This window comes from Nycticebus coucang, chromosome 13 (assembly GCF_027406575.1).
Source record: "Nycticebus coucang isolate mNycCou1 chromosome 13, mNycCou1.pri, whole genome shotgun sequence".
NCBI lineage: Eukaryota > Metazoa > Chordata > Mammalia > Primates > Lorisidae > Nycticebus > Nycticebus coucang.
The window spans coordinates 24,613,606-24,629,738 of NC_069792.1; positions in this window are offsets into that span (position 1 = coordinate 24,613,606).

A 16,133-nucleotide genomic window follows, 5' to 3' on the forward strand; every position below is an offset into this window, starting at 1 on the left:
CGACCCTCTCAGGGAAAACAATAGTCATGGCAGTAGATAGGAAGTTGCAGTGGTCTGAGACAAAAGCTTGGTAGAAGGAAATAGCACACATTTTCCTCTCCTTTCCAATCGCTGGAAATGGTAGCGGTACAAGAAGATTTTAAGATAAGACAGTGAATCAATTACACAATGGAAGACAAGACATTAAAAAGTAATGAATGTTCCTGCGAGCATTAATCGACTGGAATTGACGATCGAACTGAGATTCTGAAGCAGATATGCCGAGGACACTCTGGTTCTTCTGCCTGGTGCCTGAGGAAGGGACAGGTGCAGGCTGGGAACTTGGGGAATTTAGGGTTTCCTGTGAAAATACTGCCTATCTTTCTGGCTGTTATTTCTTTTCTTTCTTTCTTTTTTTTATTAAATCATAGCTGTGTACATTGATATGATCATGGGGCATCATTCACTAGCTTCACAGACCGTTTACCAAGTTTCACATATACCCTTGTAAGATGCACTGCAGGTGTAATCCCACCAATCTCCTTCCCTCTACCCATCTCCTCCCTCCCTCCCCTCCCTTTCCCCCTTCCCCCTATTCTTAGGTTGTAACTGGGTTATAGCTTTCATGTGAAAACCCTAAATTAGTCTCATAGTAGGGCTGAGTACATTGGGTACTTTCTCTTCCATTCTTGAGATACTTTACTAAGAAGAATATGTTCCAGCTCCATCCATGTAAACATGAGAGAGGTAAAGTCTCCATCTTTCTTTAAGGCTGCATAATATTCCATGGTGTATCTGGCTGTTATTTGTAAACTTTTATAACATTCATTTCTAAAACTCGTGTGCTAACGTTGTCTAGCTGGTGCTGAGAACTGACATATCCCATGATGCCATTTACCTGGGTTATTATTATTACTATTATTCAAAAAGAGATAAAAGCAAATCTGCACAAGTTTCTGATGTGACTTGGAAGAAGGAACGCACTTTTACAGGAGGCTTCCATAAGGTAACGTATGAAAATACTTTGTAAATTCTAAGCACGAAGGTAAAAGGATTTGGCGTGAAAATGTTTCTTTGGGATGACGCTTTCTTTTTGAGTCTCATAGCTTTCCTGTTACTATAGATGTGACTCCTTACTTAGGCCTTCCTTTTAGGTCTCATATAAGGATAATGACAATTGTCTTTATTTTCATCTTTTTCTCAAATAATGTCTTCTTTCCCTGAAATACATGTGACAAAGTTGTAGCTAGTGAGTCCTCAGTGAGCTTCGTGAGTCCCATTCGGGCCCTATTCCTTTACATGGCCACAGGACTTTCTTGGAGGGAGATTACCTGTGATTTCATCTGTCACTTCTTGTTTGGCTATGTGGGCATAGAGATGCGTGTCACACCAGCCCTTCCTTTTGCTCACAGTTTTCCTTTTAGGGGAGTAGGCAGAATATCAAATATTGCTAGAAGAGGTTTCCCATGGTGCAGACTCCTTGTTTCCAGCACGAAAGCTGCCAGAATAGGCAACAGTGGGAAGGCAGCAGCAGCGAGCTGGGTGTGGCCCAGGACATGGGTGGGGGCCCAGCAGGGCCAGTCAGCCTAGTCCCAAGACCTGGGTCCATGGAGCTGTCTAGTTAAGAAACTGGGCATTTCAGTTACGTGTCAGCCCTTAGGTTTGCACAGGTGATATGTTCTTAGTCCTGCTTTTATTAATAATATTTGTTGAGTTTATAAAACATTTGTCCTTATTTTGTTGGATCCTCTTGATGACCCTAGGATGTATCTATTTTCTTTTTACTGGGTAGGGGAAGAGAATCCAAGTTCAATGAATTAAATAATCTAAAGCCATGTAAACCAGTGAGTGAGAAAAACAGAACTGGAATTCAGGATTTCTAGTCCCAAATTCTGCCTTTTATCTGTGAAAACTACCCTCTCTCTTACTATGATGATTTTAGGTAGACTGAAGTTCTAGGCCAGGTTCAATTTCTAAGAACAGATAAATATTTTGGGGGCAGGCAGTTGTGGCAGGCAGGTGTGCCAGGCATAGTGCTGTGTGGTTTCCCTGCTTTATACCATTAAGCCCCCGAGTACACTGGATAAGTCGGGCACTGCTGTTAACCCCATTTTACAGATGAGAACGTAAATAACAAACTAAAGTCATACGGCTTGTCAGTGGCAAAGCTGGCACTTGGATCTCAGTCTTGGAAGCTAAAGCTCTCTTCTTAACTATGGCATTAGGTTGCCTCCCTAAGGTCTGGTTTAATCTTGGTGACATTGAGAGTCACCTTTGAAACCAGTAAGTGAGAAATTGGAGGGAGAAGTCCCATAGGTGCTTGAAAACACAGTAATGGATCCGTAAAGAACTTGTGGCAGGCAGGACTCTCCCAGACGTGTAACTTGATCTGCTGATGCAGTAAAGTATGTGATGTGCTGTCCTGGGGTGAAGCCCAGGAGCACAGAAAGGCTTCCAGCTTTTACCGTTTGTCCTTTTAAAGGCAATTAGAAGACAGAAAGGCTGCTTAAGAAACTACAAGCTCGTGAGCTGATTTTAAAATGTCCAAGGACGAGCTGCCATGTTTGAAAGTAATTCAAGACCTCTGATTAGCTTGTTCTTCATGTCGTGGAAGAAGCAGTTCCCAGGGAAAATAACCCTCAGTATTTGATATTTTTTAGGATTAGAACCTTTTAGGTATTGTCTTGAATTTTACCTGGAGTTTGTGTGATTTTTTAAAGTGAAGTTGCTTCCTTTGCTCCAGATCTAGTCTCATTAGCATAGCAACCAAGAACTCCAGCAGAAAGGTATTTTCTTGCTGTCTCTTAGCAATGGCACTTGCTTTGGGAAGTGTCTAGAGAACCTCAATGACAGTACACCTGGGAATGAACAGGTGATTTACTGTTTTGTTCACCAACTTGAAAATGCTGAGAAAGTGCAAATTCCACGATTTGGTTCAGTCTGGCCTCTGCCCTTGTGGATTCCTGGTATTAGTATGTTGTGATGCACCTGTTTGACTAAAATTGGTTTTAGGGTTACCTTTTGAAGAGTAGAAGGTAGGAAAAGTCTTTTGCTTTAGCAATTTATGAAATCCAAATTCCTGCTTGGAGGGTTGACTATATGATTATTGTGCAAGTCAGGGTAGTTTTGGGAATAGGGCACCATGTCTAGTGATACCAGGACAACAGCCTACATCACAGGAACATGTGGTTATCTTGCACATCCTGAGTACACTTTGCAAGGAAAAAGTTTCTATATACCACATGCCAGATATTGTCAATTATTTAACCCCCTCCTTTTCAGAGTGAGCCACACAGTTATCTAGAGATCATCTAGTCCAGTGTTTTTTAGCCCTTATTATCTTACCAACTCTTGAACCTGTAGTTAAACTTCCATGCCACACTTAAATTATGATGATAAAAAAAGTAAAAAAGAATATATTTACTGTGCTTTGAACTTCTTTCAAAAATAATTTAATTAATGATCTTTAAAGATGTTTGCAGCATACCTAAGAGTCTCTCATGGCACACTAGTTGAAAATCACTGATGTAGAAATGCCATTCACTATTTTATTTCTCTGACATCCTTGTTAGGCTGTTCTGACTTGAGCAGTTTATTTTCTTGACACAAAATGCAGAGGGACGATCACCCTTGCCATGCTGCCTAGGCAGCGAGATCCGGCGGGCAGTATGCTGACCCAGCTCAGCTGAGTCAGTCATCATGGCTCGACCCTTGTCACTGCTCCTTTTCAGCTGGGCAAACTTACAGAAGTTCCTTTTCTCCTCCAAGCCTAGTTTTATATCCAGTGGAATGGGAGTGATGATAATACCTACTCGATCCATCTTCATTGTGAGGACCCATGAGCAGAGTGCATGGTGCATGGTACAGAACTATACAAATGTTAAATACTAAATTTTTATCACCTTTATTGTTGACTGATGGAGGAATATCAGGCAAGTGTTTTCACTGTTCTAAGCCTCTCTTTTCCTTATCCAGAAAAACAGCAGAATTATATCTGCTTCTCCAAGGGACTAATTAAATACGCAGAGTGCCTACTCTAAATAAACATGAATTAGCTTCTTTTAAAATCAGGCTGTCCCTGAAACTTCGCAGCTTCCTTACACTGTATCATTTTTCTCAACACAGTTGTCAGCCTGGGAGGGTGACCTATTGTTTTTCCCCACTTTAATGTCTCCACTTCACACAAACCAGCGCTGGTGAGCCTTGTAGACCACATGAGCGGCTCCAGGGCAGTAGCGAGGATGTTGACTGGTACAGAAGCTGGGAGGATTCAGGGGACAGGCTTAGGAGTGACAGACTGTGAGCCTGCCAAGAAACGGCACAGGGAGCTCCTTCCCTCATACGGCTAAAAATACTGCTGGGAAAGTAATTTCTCTGGTCCTATTTTAGAAATCAGAGACAGAGCCACCATATTTATGTTTGGTTCCTGGTCAGCCTTCTGGTTTCAGTTTTAAAATTTGAGAGAGATTTTTTTTTTTTTTGAGGAAGGGCAGCTAAAACAGTCTGTAGAGTTTGATGACCAAAAATCGAAAATATTGTTAAGGAAGATGTGTGTTGGGTATTGTTTATGTAATTACTAGCAATTTTTAAAATGGCTTTATTAGAGATAATCAGGTGTCATAGTGACAAAATCCTTCCACCTGCTTACCTGCCTGTGTAAGTTAATGATTTTATATGTATCTATATATTTAAATATATGTCTTTTTTATTAACTTAAGGTATATTCCTAAAAACATATTTTCTTCTTTCTTTTCTTCTTAATCTTCTCTTTCCTCCTTCTTTTCCTTCATTCTCTTCCGAGTATTCTCTCTCTCTCTTTTTTTTTATTATTAAATCATAGCTGTGTACATTAGTGCAATCAAGGGATACAATGTGCTGGTTTCATATCCAATCTGAAATATTCTTATCAAACTGTTCAACGTAGCCTTCATGACATTTTCTTAGTTACTGTATTCTGCCCTTAGTAAGTTTCACCTGTACCCATCCTAAGATGCACCATAGGTGTGGCCCCTCCCATTACCCTCCCTCCACCCTATCTCCCACCTCCCTTCCCCTTCCTTGGCCCTTTCGTCATAGTCTTGTGCTATAGTTGGGTTATAGCCTTGATGTGAAAGCTATAATTTAGCTTCATAGTAGGGCTGAGTACATTGGATACTTTTTCTTCCATTCCTGAGATACTTTGCTAAGAAGAATATGTTCCAGCTCCATCCACATAAACATGAAAGAGGTAAAGTCTCCATCTTTCTTTAAGGCTGCATAATATTCCATGGTATACATGTACCACAATTTGCTAGTCCATTTGTGGGTCAATGGGCACTTAGGCTTCTTCCATGACTTAGCAATTATGAATTGGGCTGCAATAAACATTCTGGTACAGATGTCTTTGTTATATTGTGATTTTTGGTCTTCTGGGTATAAACCTAGTAAAGGAATTATAGGATCGAATGGTAGGTCTATTTTTAGGTCTCTAAGTATTCTCCAAACATCCTTCCAGAAGGAATGTATTAGTGGTTCCCACCAGCAGTGTAGAAGTGTGCCCTTTTCTCCACATCCATGCCAACATCTCTGGTTTTGGGATTTTTTTATGTGGGCTACTCTTATTGGGGTTAGGTGATATCTCAAAGTAGTTTTGATTTGCATTTCTCTGATGATTAAGGATGATGAGCTTTTTTTCAAGTGTTTGTAGATCATGCATCTGTCTTCTTTAGAGAAGTTTCTCTTCAAGTCCCTTGCCTACCCTGAGATGGGATCACGTGTTCTTTTCTTGCTAATATGTTTGAGTTCTCTGTGGATTCCGGTTATTAGACCTTTATTGGGGGTATAACCAGCAAATATTTTCTCCCATTCTGAGGGCTGTCTGCTTGCTTGACTTACTATGTTCTTGGCCGTGCAGAAGCTTTTTAGTTTGATCAGGTCCCAGTAGTGTATTTTTGATACTGCTTCAATTGCCTGGGGAGTCCTCCTCATAAAATATTCACCCAGGCCAATTCCTTCAAGAGTTTTCCCTGCACTTTCTTCAAGTATATTTATAGTTTCATGTCTTAAGTTTAAATCTTTTATCCAGTGAGAGTATATCTTAGTTAATGGTGAAAGGTGTGGGTCCAGTTTCCATCTTCTACAGGTTGCCAGCCAGTTTACCCAGCACCATTTGTTAAATAGGGAATCTTTTCCCCACTGAATGTTTTTAATTGGCTTGTCAAAGATCAATTAACGGTAAGTAGCTGGATTCATCTCTTGGTTGTCTATTCTGTTCCAGACATCTACTTCTCTGTTTTTGTGCCAGTACCAGGCTGTTTTGACCACTATGGATTTATAGTACAGTCTCAGGTCTGGTAACGTGATTCCTCCTGCTTTGTTTTTATTGCTGAGTAATATTTTGGCTATCTGAGTTTTTTTCTGATTCCATGTAAAATGAAGTATTATTTTTTCAAGATCTTTAAAATATGATAATGGAACTTTAATAGGAATTACATTAAAATTATATATTGCTTTGGGTAGTATAGACATTTTAACAATGTTGATTCTTCCCAGCCATGAGCATGGTATGTTTTTCCATGTGTTAACATCTTCGGCTATTTCTTTTCTTAAAGTTTCATAGTTCTCTTTGTAGAGATCTTTCACGTCCTTTGTTAGGTATATTTCCAAATATTTCATCTTCTATGGCACTACTATGAAAGGAATAGAGTCCTTAACTGTTTTTTCAGCTTGGTTATTGTGGTATATATAAAGGCCACAGAATTATGGGTGTTGATTTTGTAGTCTGAGACATTGCTGTATTCCTTGATCACTTCTAAAAGTTTTGTAGTAGAATCCCTAGTGTTTTCCAGATATATGACCATCATCTGCTAAGAGTGAAAGTTTGATCTCTTCTGACCCTATGTGGATACCCTTGATCACCTTTTCTTCCCTGATTGCAATGGCTAAAACTTGCATTACAATGTTAAAGAGCAATGGAGACAATGGGCAACCTTGCCTAGTTCCTGATGTAAGGGGCAATGATTTCCATTTAACTCCATTCAATACGATATTGGCTGTGGGTTTGCTGTAGATGGGCTCTATTAGTTTAAGAAATATCCCTTCTATACCAATTTTCTTAAGTGTTCTGATCATGAAGGGATGCTGGATATTATCAAAAACTTTTTCTGCATCAATCAAGAGAATCATATGGTCCTTATATTTGAGTTTGTTTATGTGCTGAATTACATTTATAGATTTACATATATTGAACCAGCCTTGAGAGCCTGGGATAAATTCCACTTGGTCATGATGTGTAATTTTTTTGATGTGTTGTTGGATTCTGTTTGTTAGGATCTTATTGAGTATTTTAGCATCAATATTCATTAGTGATATTGGTCTATAATTTTCTTTTCTTGTTGGGTCTTTCTCTGGTTTGGGGCTCAAGGTGATGTTTGCTTTGTAGAATGTGTTGGGTAATATTTCTTCTTTTTCTATATTTTGGAATAGGTTTAGTAATATAGGTACTAGTTCTTCTTTAAAGGTTTGGTAGAATTCTGAGGTAAAGCCATCTTGTTCTGGGCTTTTCTTTTTAGGGAGATTTTGTATAGTTGATGCTATTTCAGAACTTGATATAGGCCTGTTCAAAATTTCCACTTAATTCTGGCTAAGTCTTGGTAGGTGGCGTACTTCCAAGTATTGGTCGATTTTTTTCAGATTTTCGTATTTCTGAAAGTAGAGTTTCTTGTAGTATTTGTTAAGGATTTTTTGAATTTCTGAGGGGTCTGTTGTTATTTCATTGTTACCATTTCTGATCGACACTAGAGATTTTACTCTTTTTTTTCTTGGTTAGGTTGGCCAAAGGTTTATCTATTTTATTCATCTTTTCAAAAAACCAACTTTTGGATTTATTGATCTGTTACATAATTCTTTTGTTTTCAATTTCATTTAATTCTGCTCTGATTTTGGTTATTTCTTTTCTTCTGCTGGGTTTGGGGTTGGAGTGTTCTTCCTTCTCCTGTTGCTTGAGATGTCTCATTAAATTATTAACTTCTTCTTCTTCTGTTTTCTTGAGGAAGGCTTGTAGTGCTATAAATTTCACTCTTAGGACTGCCTTTGCAGTATCCCAGAGGTTCTGGTAATTCGTGTCTTGATTGTTGTTTTGTTCCAAAAACTTGGTGTTCCTTCTTAATCTTGTCTATAACCCATCTATCCCTCAGCATAAGGTTGTTTAGCTTCCATATTCTTGTATGGGTATGCAGGTTCCTGTTGTTTTTGAGTTCAACTTTTATTCCATGATGGTCTGAGAAGATGCAAGGAATAATTTTGATTTTTTAAAAATTTGCTGAGGTTATATTTGTGGCGTAGGATGTGGTCGATTTAGGAGTATGTTCCATGGGCTGATGAGAAGAATGTGTATTCAGTTTTATTGGGATGAAATGTTCTGTAGATGTCTGTTACGTCCAGATGTTGAATTGTTAACACCTTTTTCAAATCTAAAATTTCTTTGCTTAGCTTCTTTTTGGAAGATCTATCCAGCACTGCTAAAGGGGTATTAAAATCTCCAACTACTATGTAACTGGAGGAAATTGAGTTGCTCATGTCTGTTAGAGTTTCTCTTATAAATTGATGTGCGTTCTGGTTGGGTGCATAAATATTAATAATTGAAATCTCATCATATTGAGTATTACCTTTAACAAATATGAAGTGTTCATTCTCATCCTTCCTATTTCGGTTGGTTTAAAGCCCATTGCATCAACGAACAGGATTGCAACACATGCTTTTTTCTGCTTTCCATTTGCCTGGAGTATAGATGACCATCTCTTCACCTTGAGTCTAAATTTGTCTTTTAATGTAAAATGCGATTCTTGCATGCAGCAGACATCTGGCTTGAGTTTTTGTATCCAGTCAGCCAACCTGTGCCTCTTTAGAGGACAATTTAAACCATTCACATTAATTGAGAATATTGATAAGCCTTTCAAGAGTCTGGTGAACATTTTTAATCCTTTTACAAATGTGGAAGTTGGAATTTGATCAAAATTTTCTGAGTGGGTTTACTTTTGTGGTGGAGGATTATGCTGGTCTTTATGGAGGATAGGTCTGAGAATATCCTGGAGAGCTGGTTTAGTTATGGCAAATTTCTTCAACATGTGAATGTCATTGAAGTATTTAATTTCTCCATCATAAATGAAACTCAGTTTAGCTGGGTACAGGATCCTGGGTTGAAAGTTATTTTGTTTTAGGAGATTGAAAGTCGATGAGCATCCTCTTCTAGCTTGAAAGGTTTCAGCAGAGAGATCTGCAGTTATTCTAATATTCTTGACCTTGTAGATGATGGTTTTCTTTCATCTGGCTGCTTTCAGAATTTTCTCCTTTATATTAACTTTAGTGAAATTTATTATGATGTGTCTGGGGGATGTCTTATTTGGGTTGAGTCGTACTGGAGTTCTGACACTGTCTGTTATCTGAATTTCAGAATCTCTTGGCATGTCTTGAAAGTTCTCCTTCATAATCTCATGGAGAAGATACTCTGTGCCTTGTGAAGCCACTTCCTCGCTTTCTGGGATCCCTATAAGACGAAAATTGGTTTTCTTTGAATTATCCCAGAGCTCTCTGAGATAGTGATCTGTTTTTGCCCTCCATTTCTCCTCCTCTTTGCGAGTTTGGGAGCATTCAAAAGCTTTGTCTTCAACGTCAGAAATCCTTTCTTCTGCTTGCTCCATTCTGTTACTGAGATATTCTACTGTGTTTCTCAGATCTTTGAGGACTGCAACTTCTTGTCTCAATGTGTCGAAATCTTTGGTCATTTGGTCTTTGAATGCTTTGAATTCTTGAGATATCTTTTGGGTTACTGCTTGGAATTCCAATTCGATCTTATTTGCTATCCAGATTCTGAATTCGATTTCTGACATCTCAACTATTTGTTTGTGCATGGGATCTTGTGCTGTGTCTGCCCCATTGATCCTTAGGGGAGTTGATCTACTCTTACTATTCATATTGCCAGAGTTTTTCTGTTGATTTTGCCTCATGATTGTTTTTCACCATTGCCTCTGGCCGTCCTCAGAGTTGGGGAGTTGTCTCTCCAAATTAGAGCCCAACGGGATCACTCTATTGTTCCTGGATCTTTGTAGGGAGTGGCCAGGTGTAGTTCCTCTGGGGCTGCCCCAGCCAGGGAGTTATGGTTTTGGAAGCAGCTCTGGAGTGTGACACACCCAGATCCAGGAACAGGGTGGGAGATGGTGCACACAGTTCTGGGAGTGCCTGGCACCCAGTGACTTTCGCACAGAGAGCCCAAGGCTCTAGCAGTCTCTGGCCAGGAGAAGGTCTCTGCAGAGAAGCAAGGAGGGCTTCAGTGGGCACACAGCTACCAGAGTCCCTGGCTAGATGAGCGGGCTGATGTGGAGGCAGGGAGGGTACAGGAGGGAGGACACAGGGTTGCACGGCTCCCACAGCTCTTGGTCAAGGCATGAGGAGGCATGGCGGGCGTGGGTTGCGGTTCGAGGGTTGTGGCGCAGCTCTTATGGAGGTCCAGGCGGCACCAAGCCCAGGAGTTTGAGGTTGCTATGAGCTGTGACACCACGGCACTCTACCCAGGCCAACAGCCCAAGACCCCAGTGTGCCAAAACCGGTCTCACTCTCCCCCTGAGGTTTAAGGCTGTAAGGTAGCTCAGTCCCTGCCTTTAGGCCACTTAGTCACTAGGTTACTAGCTCCCACCTGATCCTTGCTCTGTGACCCCGAGGGTGGAGCCTGCCAGGGCAGTTCTCTCACAATGGCTCCCTATGGCCCATAGCCAAACACTATTAGCTCTGTCTGGCTCAGCGGCTCAGTCTAGGGCCCTAGACAATGCTCAAAGTTCTCTGCACTCCTGCTCAAGCTCTACCCAAGGCAGTTCAACTTAGTGCCAAGTCCAAAAACACTGAAACAGTTCACAGGTAAGGCCTTTCCGGTTTGTAGTCTCACTGCTGCTAGTAGTTATGGCTGCCGGTGGGATTAGGTCGATTGAAGACATGCAACCACTTGCCAGTTTTCCACTGTTTTTGTCCTCCTCTTGGGGTCCAGAAGTCCCTTGCTGACTCCCTGTATCCTCAAAGGGATGATTATAGGCAGATCCCACCATCCAGAGATGCCCTGTCTTATCCCTTCCCCCCACTCTTCCTTTCTCTCTCAGCAACTGTTTCACCCTGGGCCAGAAACCCGCTCTGTCTGTGGGTAACAGTCTGTATGCCTCTGATGGCTTTTGTCTTTGCTTCAGCAACTCATTATGCACTTTTGTTCACTCACTTTCTTTCACAAACATTTACTAAGTAGCTATTAGTGCAAAACACTGTATTTGGTATTTGGAGAGGAGTGGGGAAAATACAAAGATGAGTAGCTCACAGTTTCTGCTTTCAAATGATCTTGTAATATAGTTGGAGAGACTTAAGTTCAAAATCAAAACCACAAGGAAATGCTCTGGGGGTGGAGGAGAGTATTGCACTTAGAACAGGCCAATTGACCAAAATTCACCTTGCCAATATCATTTCACCAAATGACCCATATGTTGCCAAGCCAATTCACTGAAATTCAATTTGTCATTGGCCCAAAGCTGCCAAGTATTGATGCAGAGATAATTTGCCTGAAGGTTCTAAATGGCAACCTTAGTTAGGAGAGAGGCCACTTTTAAGTTCTAGCCCAGGGACTTGGCACCTGTAGGTCAGTGGGGAGGGCGCCAGCCACATATACCAGGGCTGGCAGGTTGGAACCCAGCCTGGGCCTGCTGAACAACAATGACAACTACAAAAAAAAAAAAATAGCTGGGCATTGTGGCAGGCACCTGTGTCCCAGCTACTTGGGAGGCTGAGGCAAGAGAATCACTTAAGCCCAAGAGTTTGAGGTTGCTGTGAACTGTGGTGCCATAGCACTCTACTGAGGGTAACATAGTGAGACTCTGTCTCAAAAGAACAAACAAAAAAAAGTTTTAGCCCAGGGATATATCTATGGGTTAGAGTCCTTTTGAATCTGGCCATAGAAGAGCTTTGTGTATACGAAGTTGCAGTAAGCAGAATGGTTGTTTGCTTAAATAGCAGAGATTACTTCTTAAAAAAAAAAATCTTATTCCTGATGTATCAGTCATGGTTCCAGCAGGAAACAGATGGCACCCTAAAACATGGAAAAGTGAAAATAGTTTAGTGAAGGGGCTTTTTTCAAGGCACAGGCAGGATTAGGAAAACCATCAAGGGATAGTGCAGTCCCTGGGGGTAATAAGAGCAGGGAGCCATGGCTACTGGAACCAGGGAAGGGGGGGCTCTACTGAGGGGCTACCAGACTGGAAGCGGCATCTGTGGCCATCATCTTCCATTTCTCATCTCTTGCAGGTGCCACTCGTTGGCTAAGCCCAACTGTAAACTGAGAAAAGAATACCCAGGCACAAAGAAGGTGGAGAGAGTGGATCTAGAGGGCATTTGCCATATCAAATTATGATTCAATAACATGGCACCAAATTACATTTTGGTCAGTCAAAGAAGAAAATGATTGTCATTCATTTCAGACTTAAAGATCAGTAGTATTCCAAATTTGTCAATTAAAGGTTGAAATGTGCAAGAAGTGCCTGATAAAAATCTTTTCATCAAGGTGAATCCTCAGTAATTTATTCTGTAGGTGGTTATAGCAAATAATTTTTGAGTAGATCTTTGTTCAGAAAAGGCATTTGAGGGGCGGAGACAAGATGGCTGACTGAAGCCAGCTTTCCACAGAGGTTCTCGTCCAGAAGGAGAGTTAAAGGACAGAAATTTAGCAAGTAACCTGGTGGATTGGAGCTGCACCAAGAGAGAAGGTTGAAGAACGCACATCAACCCTGCTGAGGCAAGCTATGACCCGAAAGATACAAACAAAAGGTACAAAATCCATCACCAAGTGGATGGGAGTCCCCTCCCTCATGAGAACAGCTCGGAGTGCCCCACAAACAAACAAGCAGAGTTCAAAGGTCCTCCTACTACACTCCATGGGAGAGACCCTCTAAAAACTGGACCTACCTCACCTACTAGGGTGCCACGGCATTCTCCTGCCAGGCATAAAACTGTATAGAACTGTATATATTCTCTACCTGCAATTCTGAGCTCCCAGCACTCCCCTCCACTGTCACTCTGAGGTCTGGAGGCCTGTCCCTCAGGAGTCCAGATTCTTGGGTGATTTCTCGAGGGGTGTGGAACAGTAGGGCTCACTCCCGGATATTCTGAAGCCACCCCCTGTCTCCCTGGGCAACCAGAGGAGGCTGGGCATCTTCTCAGGTGGCAACCACTGGGGAACAGATCTGGGACAGAAACACAGGCCCTGTGAGTAAAGGGTTTGCCTGAGGTGATACCAGCCTGGGTGGAGCGTGGAAACTAGAAAATGCATGTGCACAGCTGGGAAATTCCCAGGGCAAGGCTGACCCAGAGGATTGCTTTACTGAGCCTAAAATGCACCTGGCCCTCAGGGAATCATCAGCCTATAGACAAAGGAAGGCAGGAGGCTAGAATTGACAGCTAACCAAATACCAACCTGCAGGAGCAAAGACAGGGCCTGAGGCACAGGCTCTGGGAACTCAAAACAGCTTCTCTTCTGCTTGGGAATTTAGCAGGGACAGAAACAAATGCCCGCAAAGTTCTTCTGTTCTGTTCTGTCAGTAACATCAATCGGGGTGGGGCTGGAACTGAGTTAACACCCCCCAGCCTCCATCAAGCGCCCAAGGTTGTCAGGCCTCACCTCCCCTTGCTGGATAGCAGAGTGCTGTGGCCTGGCTGAGCAGATATAGATTTCCTTGTGATTCAGGCAGGTGTAAACCCCTGGAGTATCTGTTCACTAGAGGCAACCAGGTCACAGCCCTGCGGGGCTATCAGTGACTGGGTGTGACAAAGGTGCAAGGTGGGGAAGGAGGCATCAACCTTCCCAGACTAATCTATTTGCTGGGTGGGTCCTCCTGACTTCATGGAGCACTGGAGCAAGTCATATCTAAGTTGCCACCAGACCCCTGCGATCCAGTTGCTAGAGACCTTTTAAACTCTCCCACCTGAGACAGGTGCTGACTGAGACAATTGATTTGGACCTTTTGAACTGAGCCAATTGCCTGAGGACTATTCAAGTGGTGCCCTGGGTGTGTGGTTGTAGGAAGGTTTGATTTTCCTTTTCGAATTGTTGCCTGTGGGGGGCAGGGTGACTTAATTGCTGGTATTTCTCCACAGCTGAGACTTCAACCCAGACTAACTATTTCACTAGAGTTGGACAGAGACCAGCTGAAAACAAGACAGAACCACTTAGCCCCACCACACCAAACAGGTGCTCAGTTTCTCAGGCCATAGCACTGTGCAGGTCCTTGACAAAGCTCCAGGGGAAAAATCAAATGGTATAAAATAATCATGGGGCGGAATCAGCAGAAAAACTCTGGTAACATGAACAACCAGAATAGACCAACCCTCCCTCCCCCAAGGAAAGATATGGCAGATGTAACTGAAGATCCCATTCATTAACAGCTGGCCAAGATGTCAGAAATTGAATTCAGAATTTGGATTGCAAACAAGATTAATAGAATGGAGGAAAATTTGGAATTAGAAATTCAAGGAGCAATTCAAAAGTTGAAATTAGAAATTCAAGGAGAAATTCAAAAGTTGTCTCAAGAATTTAATGAATTTAAAGACAAAACCACCAAAGATTGTGACGCACTGAAGCAAGAATTTGCAGCCCTCAAAGATCTGAAAAATACTGTAGAATCCTTCAGTAACAGAGTGGAGCAAGCAGAAGAAAGGATTTCTGACATTGAAGACAAAGCCTTTGAACGCTCCCAAACTCTCAAAGAGGAAGAGAAATGGAGAGCAAAAATGGATCATTCTCTCAGAGAGCTCTGGGATAATTCAAAGAAGGGTAATATCCACCTCATTGGAATCCCTGAAAGTGATGAAGTGGCCTCACTAGGCACAGAGGCTGTTGTCCATGAAATTATGAAAGAGAATTTTCCAGACATGCCAAGAGATTCTGAAATTCAGATAGCAGACAGTTTCAGAACCCAGCACAACTCAGTCGGTCTATTAAACCAGTGTATGTTGCCCCGTGATCGCATTAATGTACACAGCTATGATTTAATAATTAAAAAAAGGAAAAAAAAAAGAGCTCAGGACAGGAAGGCTGTGTGGGGTGGTCAGCGAGAACCCAGGTGACACAGGAGTACAGTGGGGGATGGCACACAGAGGACCACTCAGGACAGTGTGACAACCTCATGCTGGAGGGAGCCAGACACTTGGCTTTTCTTTTTTAAAAAATAAAATTGCTGAGTGAAAAAAAAAAGAAAAGAAAAGTCATTTGAATGATAATCCATAGTATGCTTAAGGGATGGGGATTTTTAGAGAGTATAACAATATCTTCTGTTTGATTTAACAAGGCAACACCACTTTAGAGTTCTTGGAGTATGGTGGATTTTGAGAAGATGGGGCACATGTGACCAAGGCTACAAGCTTACTGACTTGATTCTGGAGGATAATGTGTTAGTATCTGAGTCTGAAGCTAGAAAACTGGCTCCTAATGGATAGGGATCTGGTGCAGCAATAAACAACTGTGGTCACTACACTTTGCAGGACCCCTATTCAACAGCAACACCATGTGGTGGGGACAAAGCTTCGTACTAGTGGCAGTTGCATTTCTCACTTTTCATCTAAATTTACTTCATTTGGATTAAGTAATCCCTAAGGTTTCCGGATACTCAAGGAAGAGGGTGGCCTCAAGAGAGAGAGCACAGAGTTCCTGCTAATAAAGACAGATGGGGTGCTGGCGAATAACTTAGAGTAATAAATGAGATGTCAGTTGATTTGTGCTTTAAGTTGTTAAAGTAGATCATATTTGCTACAAGAGAATGTTTTGATGAACACAGGTCTGCTCACTGCTGACTAAATATTCCAAGTGTCTTTTTTTAGGCAGAGATAGGAGCAGTAGTTGAAGTGGGAACAAGAAGGAACAGAACTAATTTGGGTTAGAATTGCACTACTTATATTTTTTCCACATTCAGTTTCATCCCAATATCATTCTGACTTCAATTTAGAGGTATATGAAGGAGATGAGGGCATGGGGTGATTTGGGGCTATTAATGTTGACCAATTTGAAACTTACAAAGAAAACAGTTATTAACCTTAAAAAAAAAAAAGGTCCAGAGAATGTGATTAGTAGGGAGTTTATTTGATACAAAGCTTGAGTATGG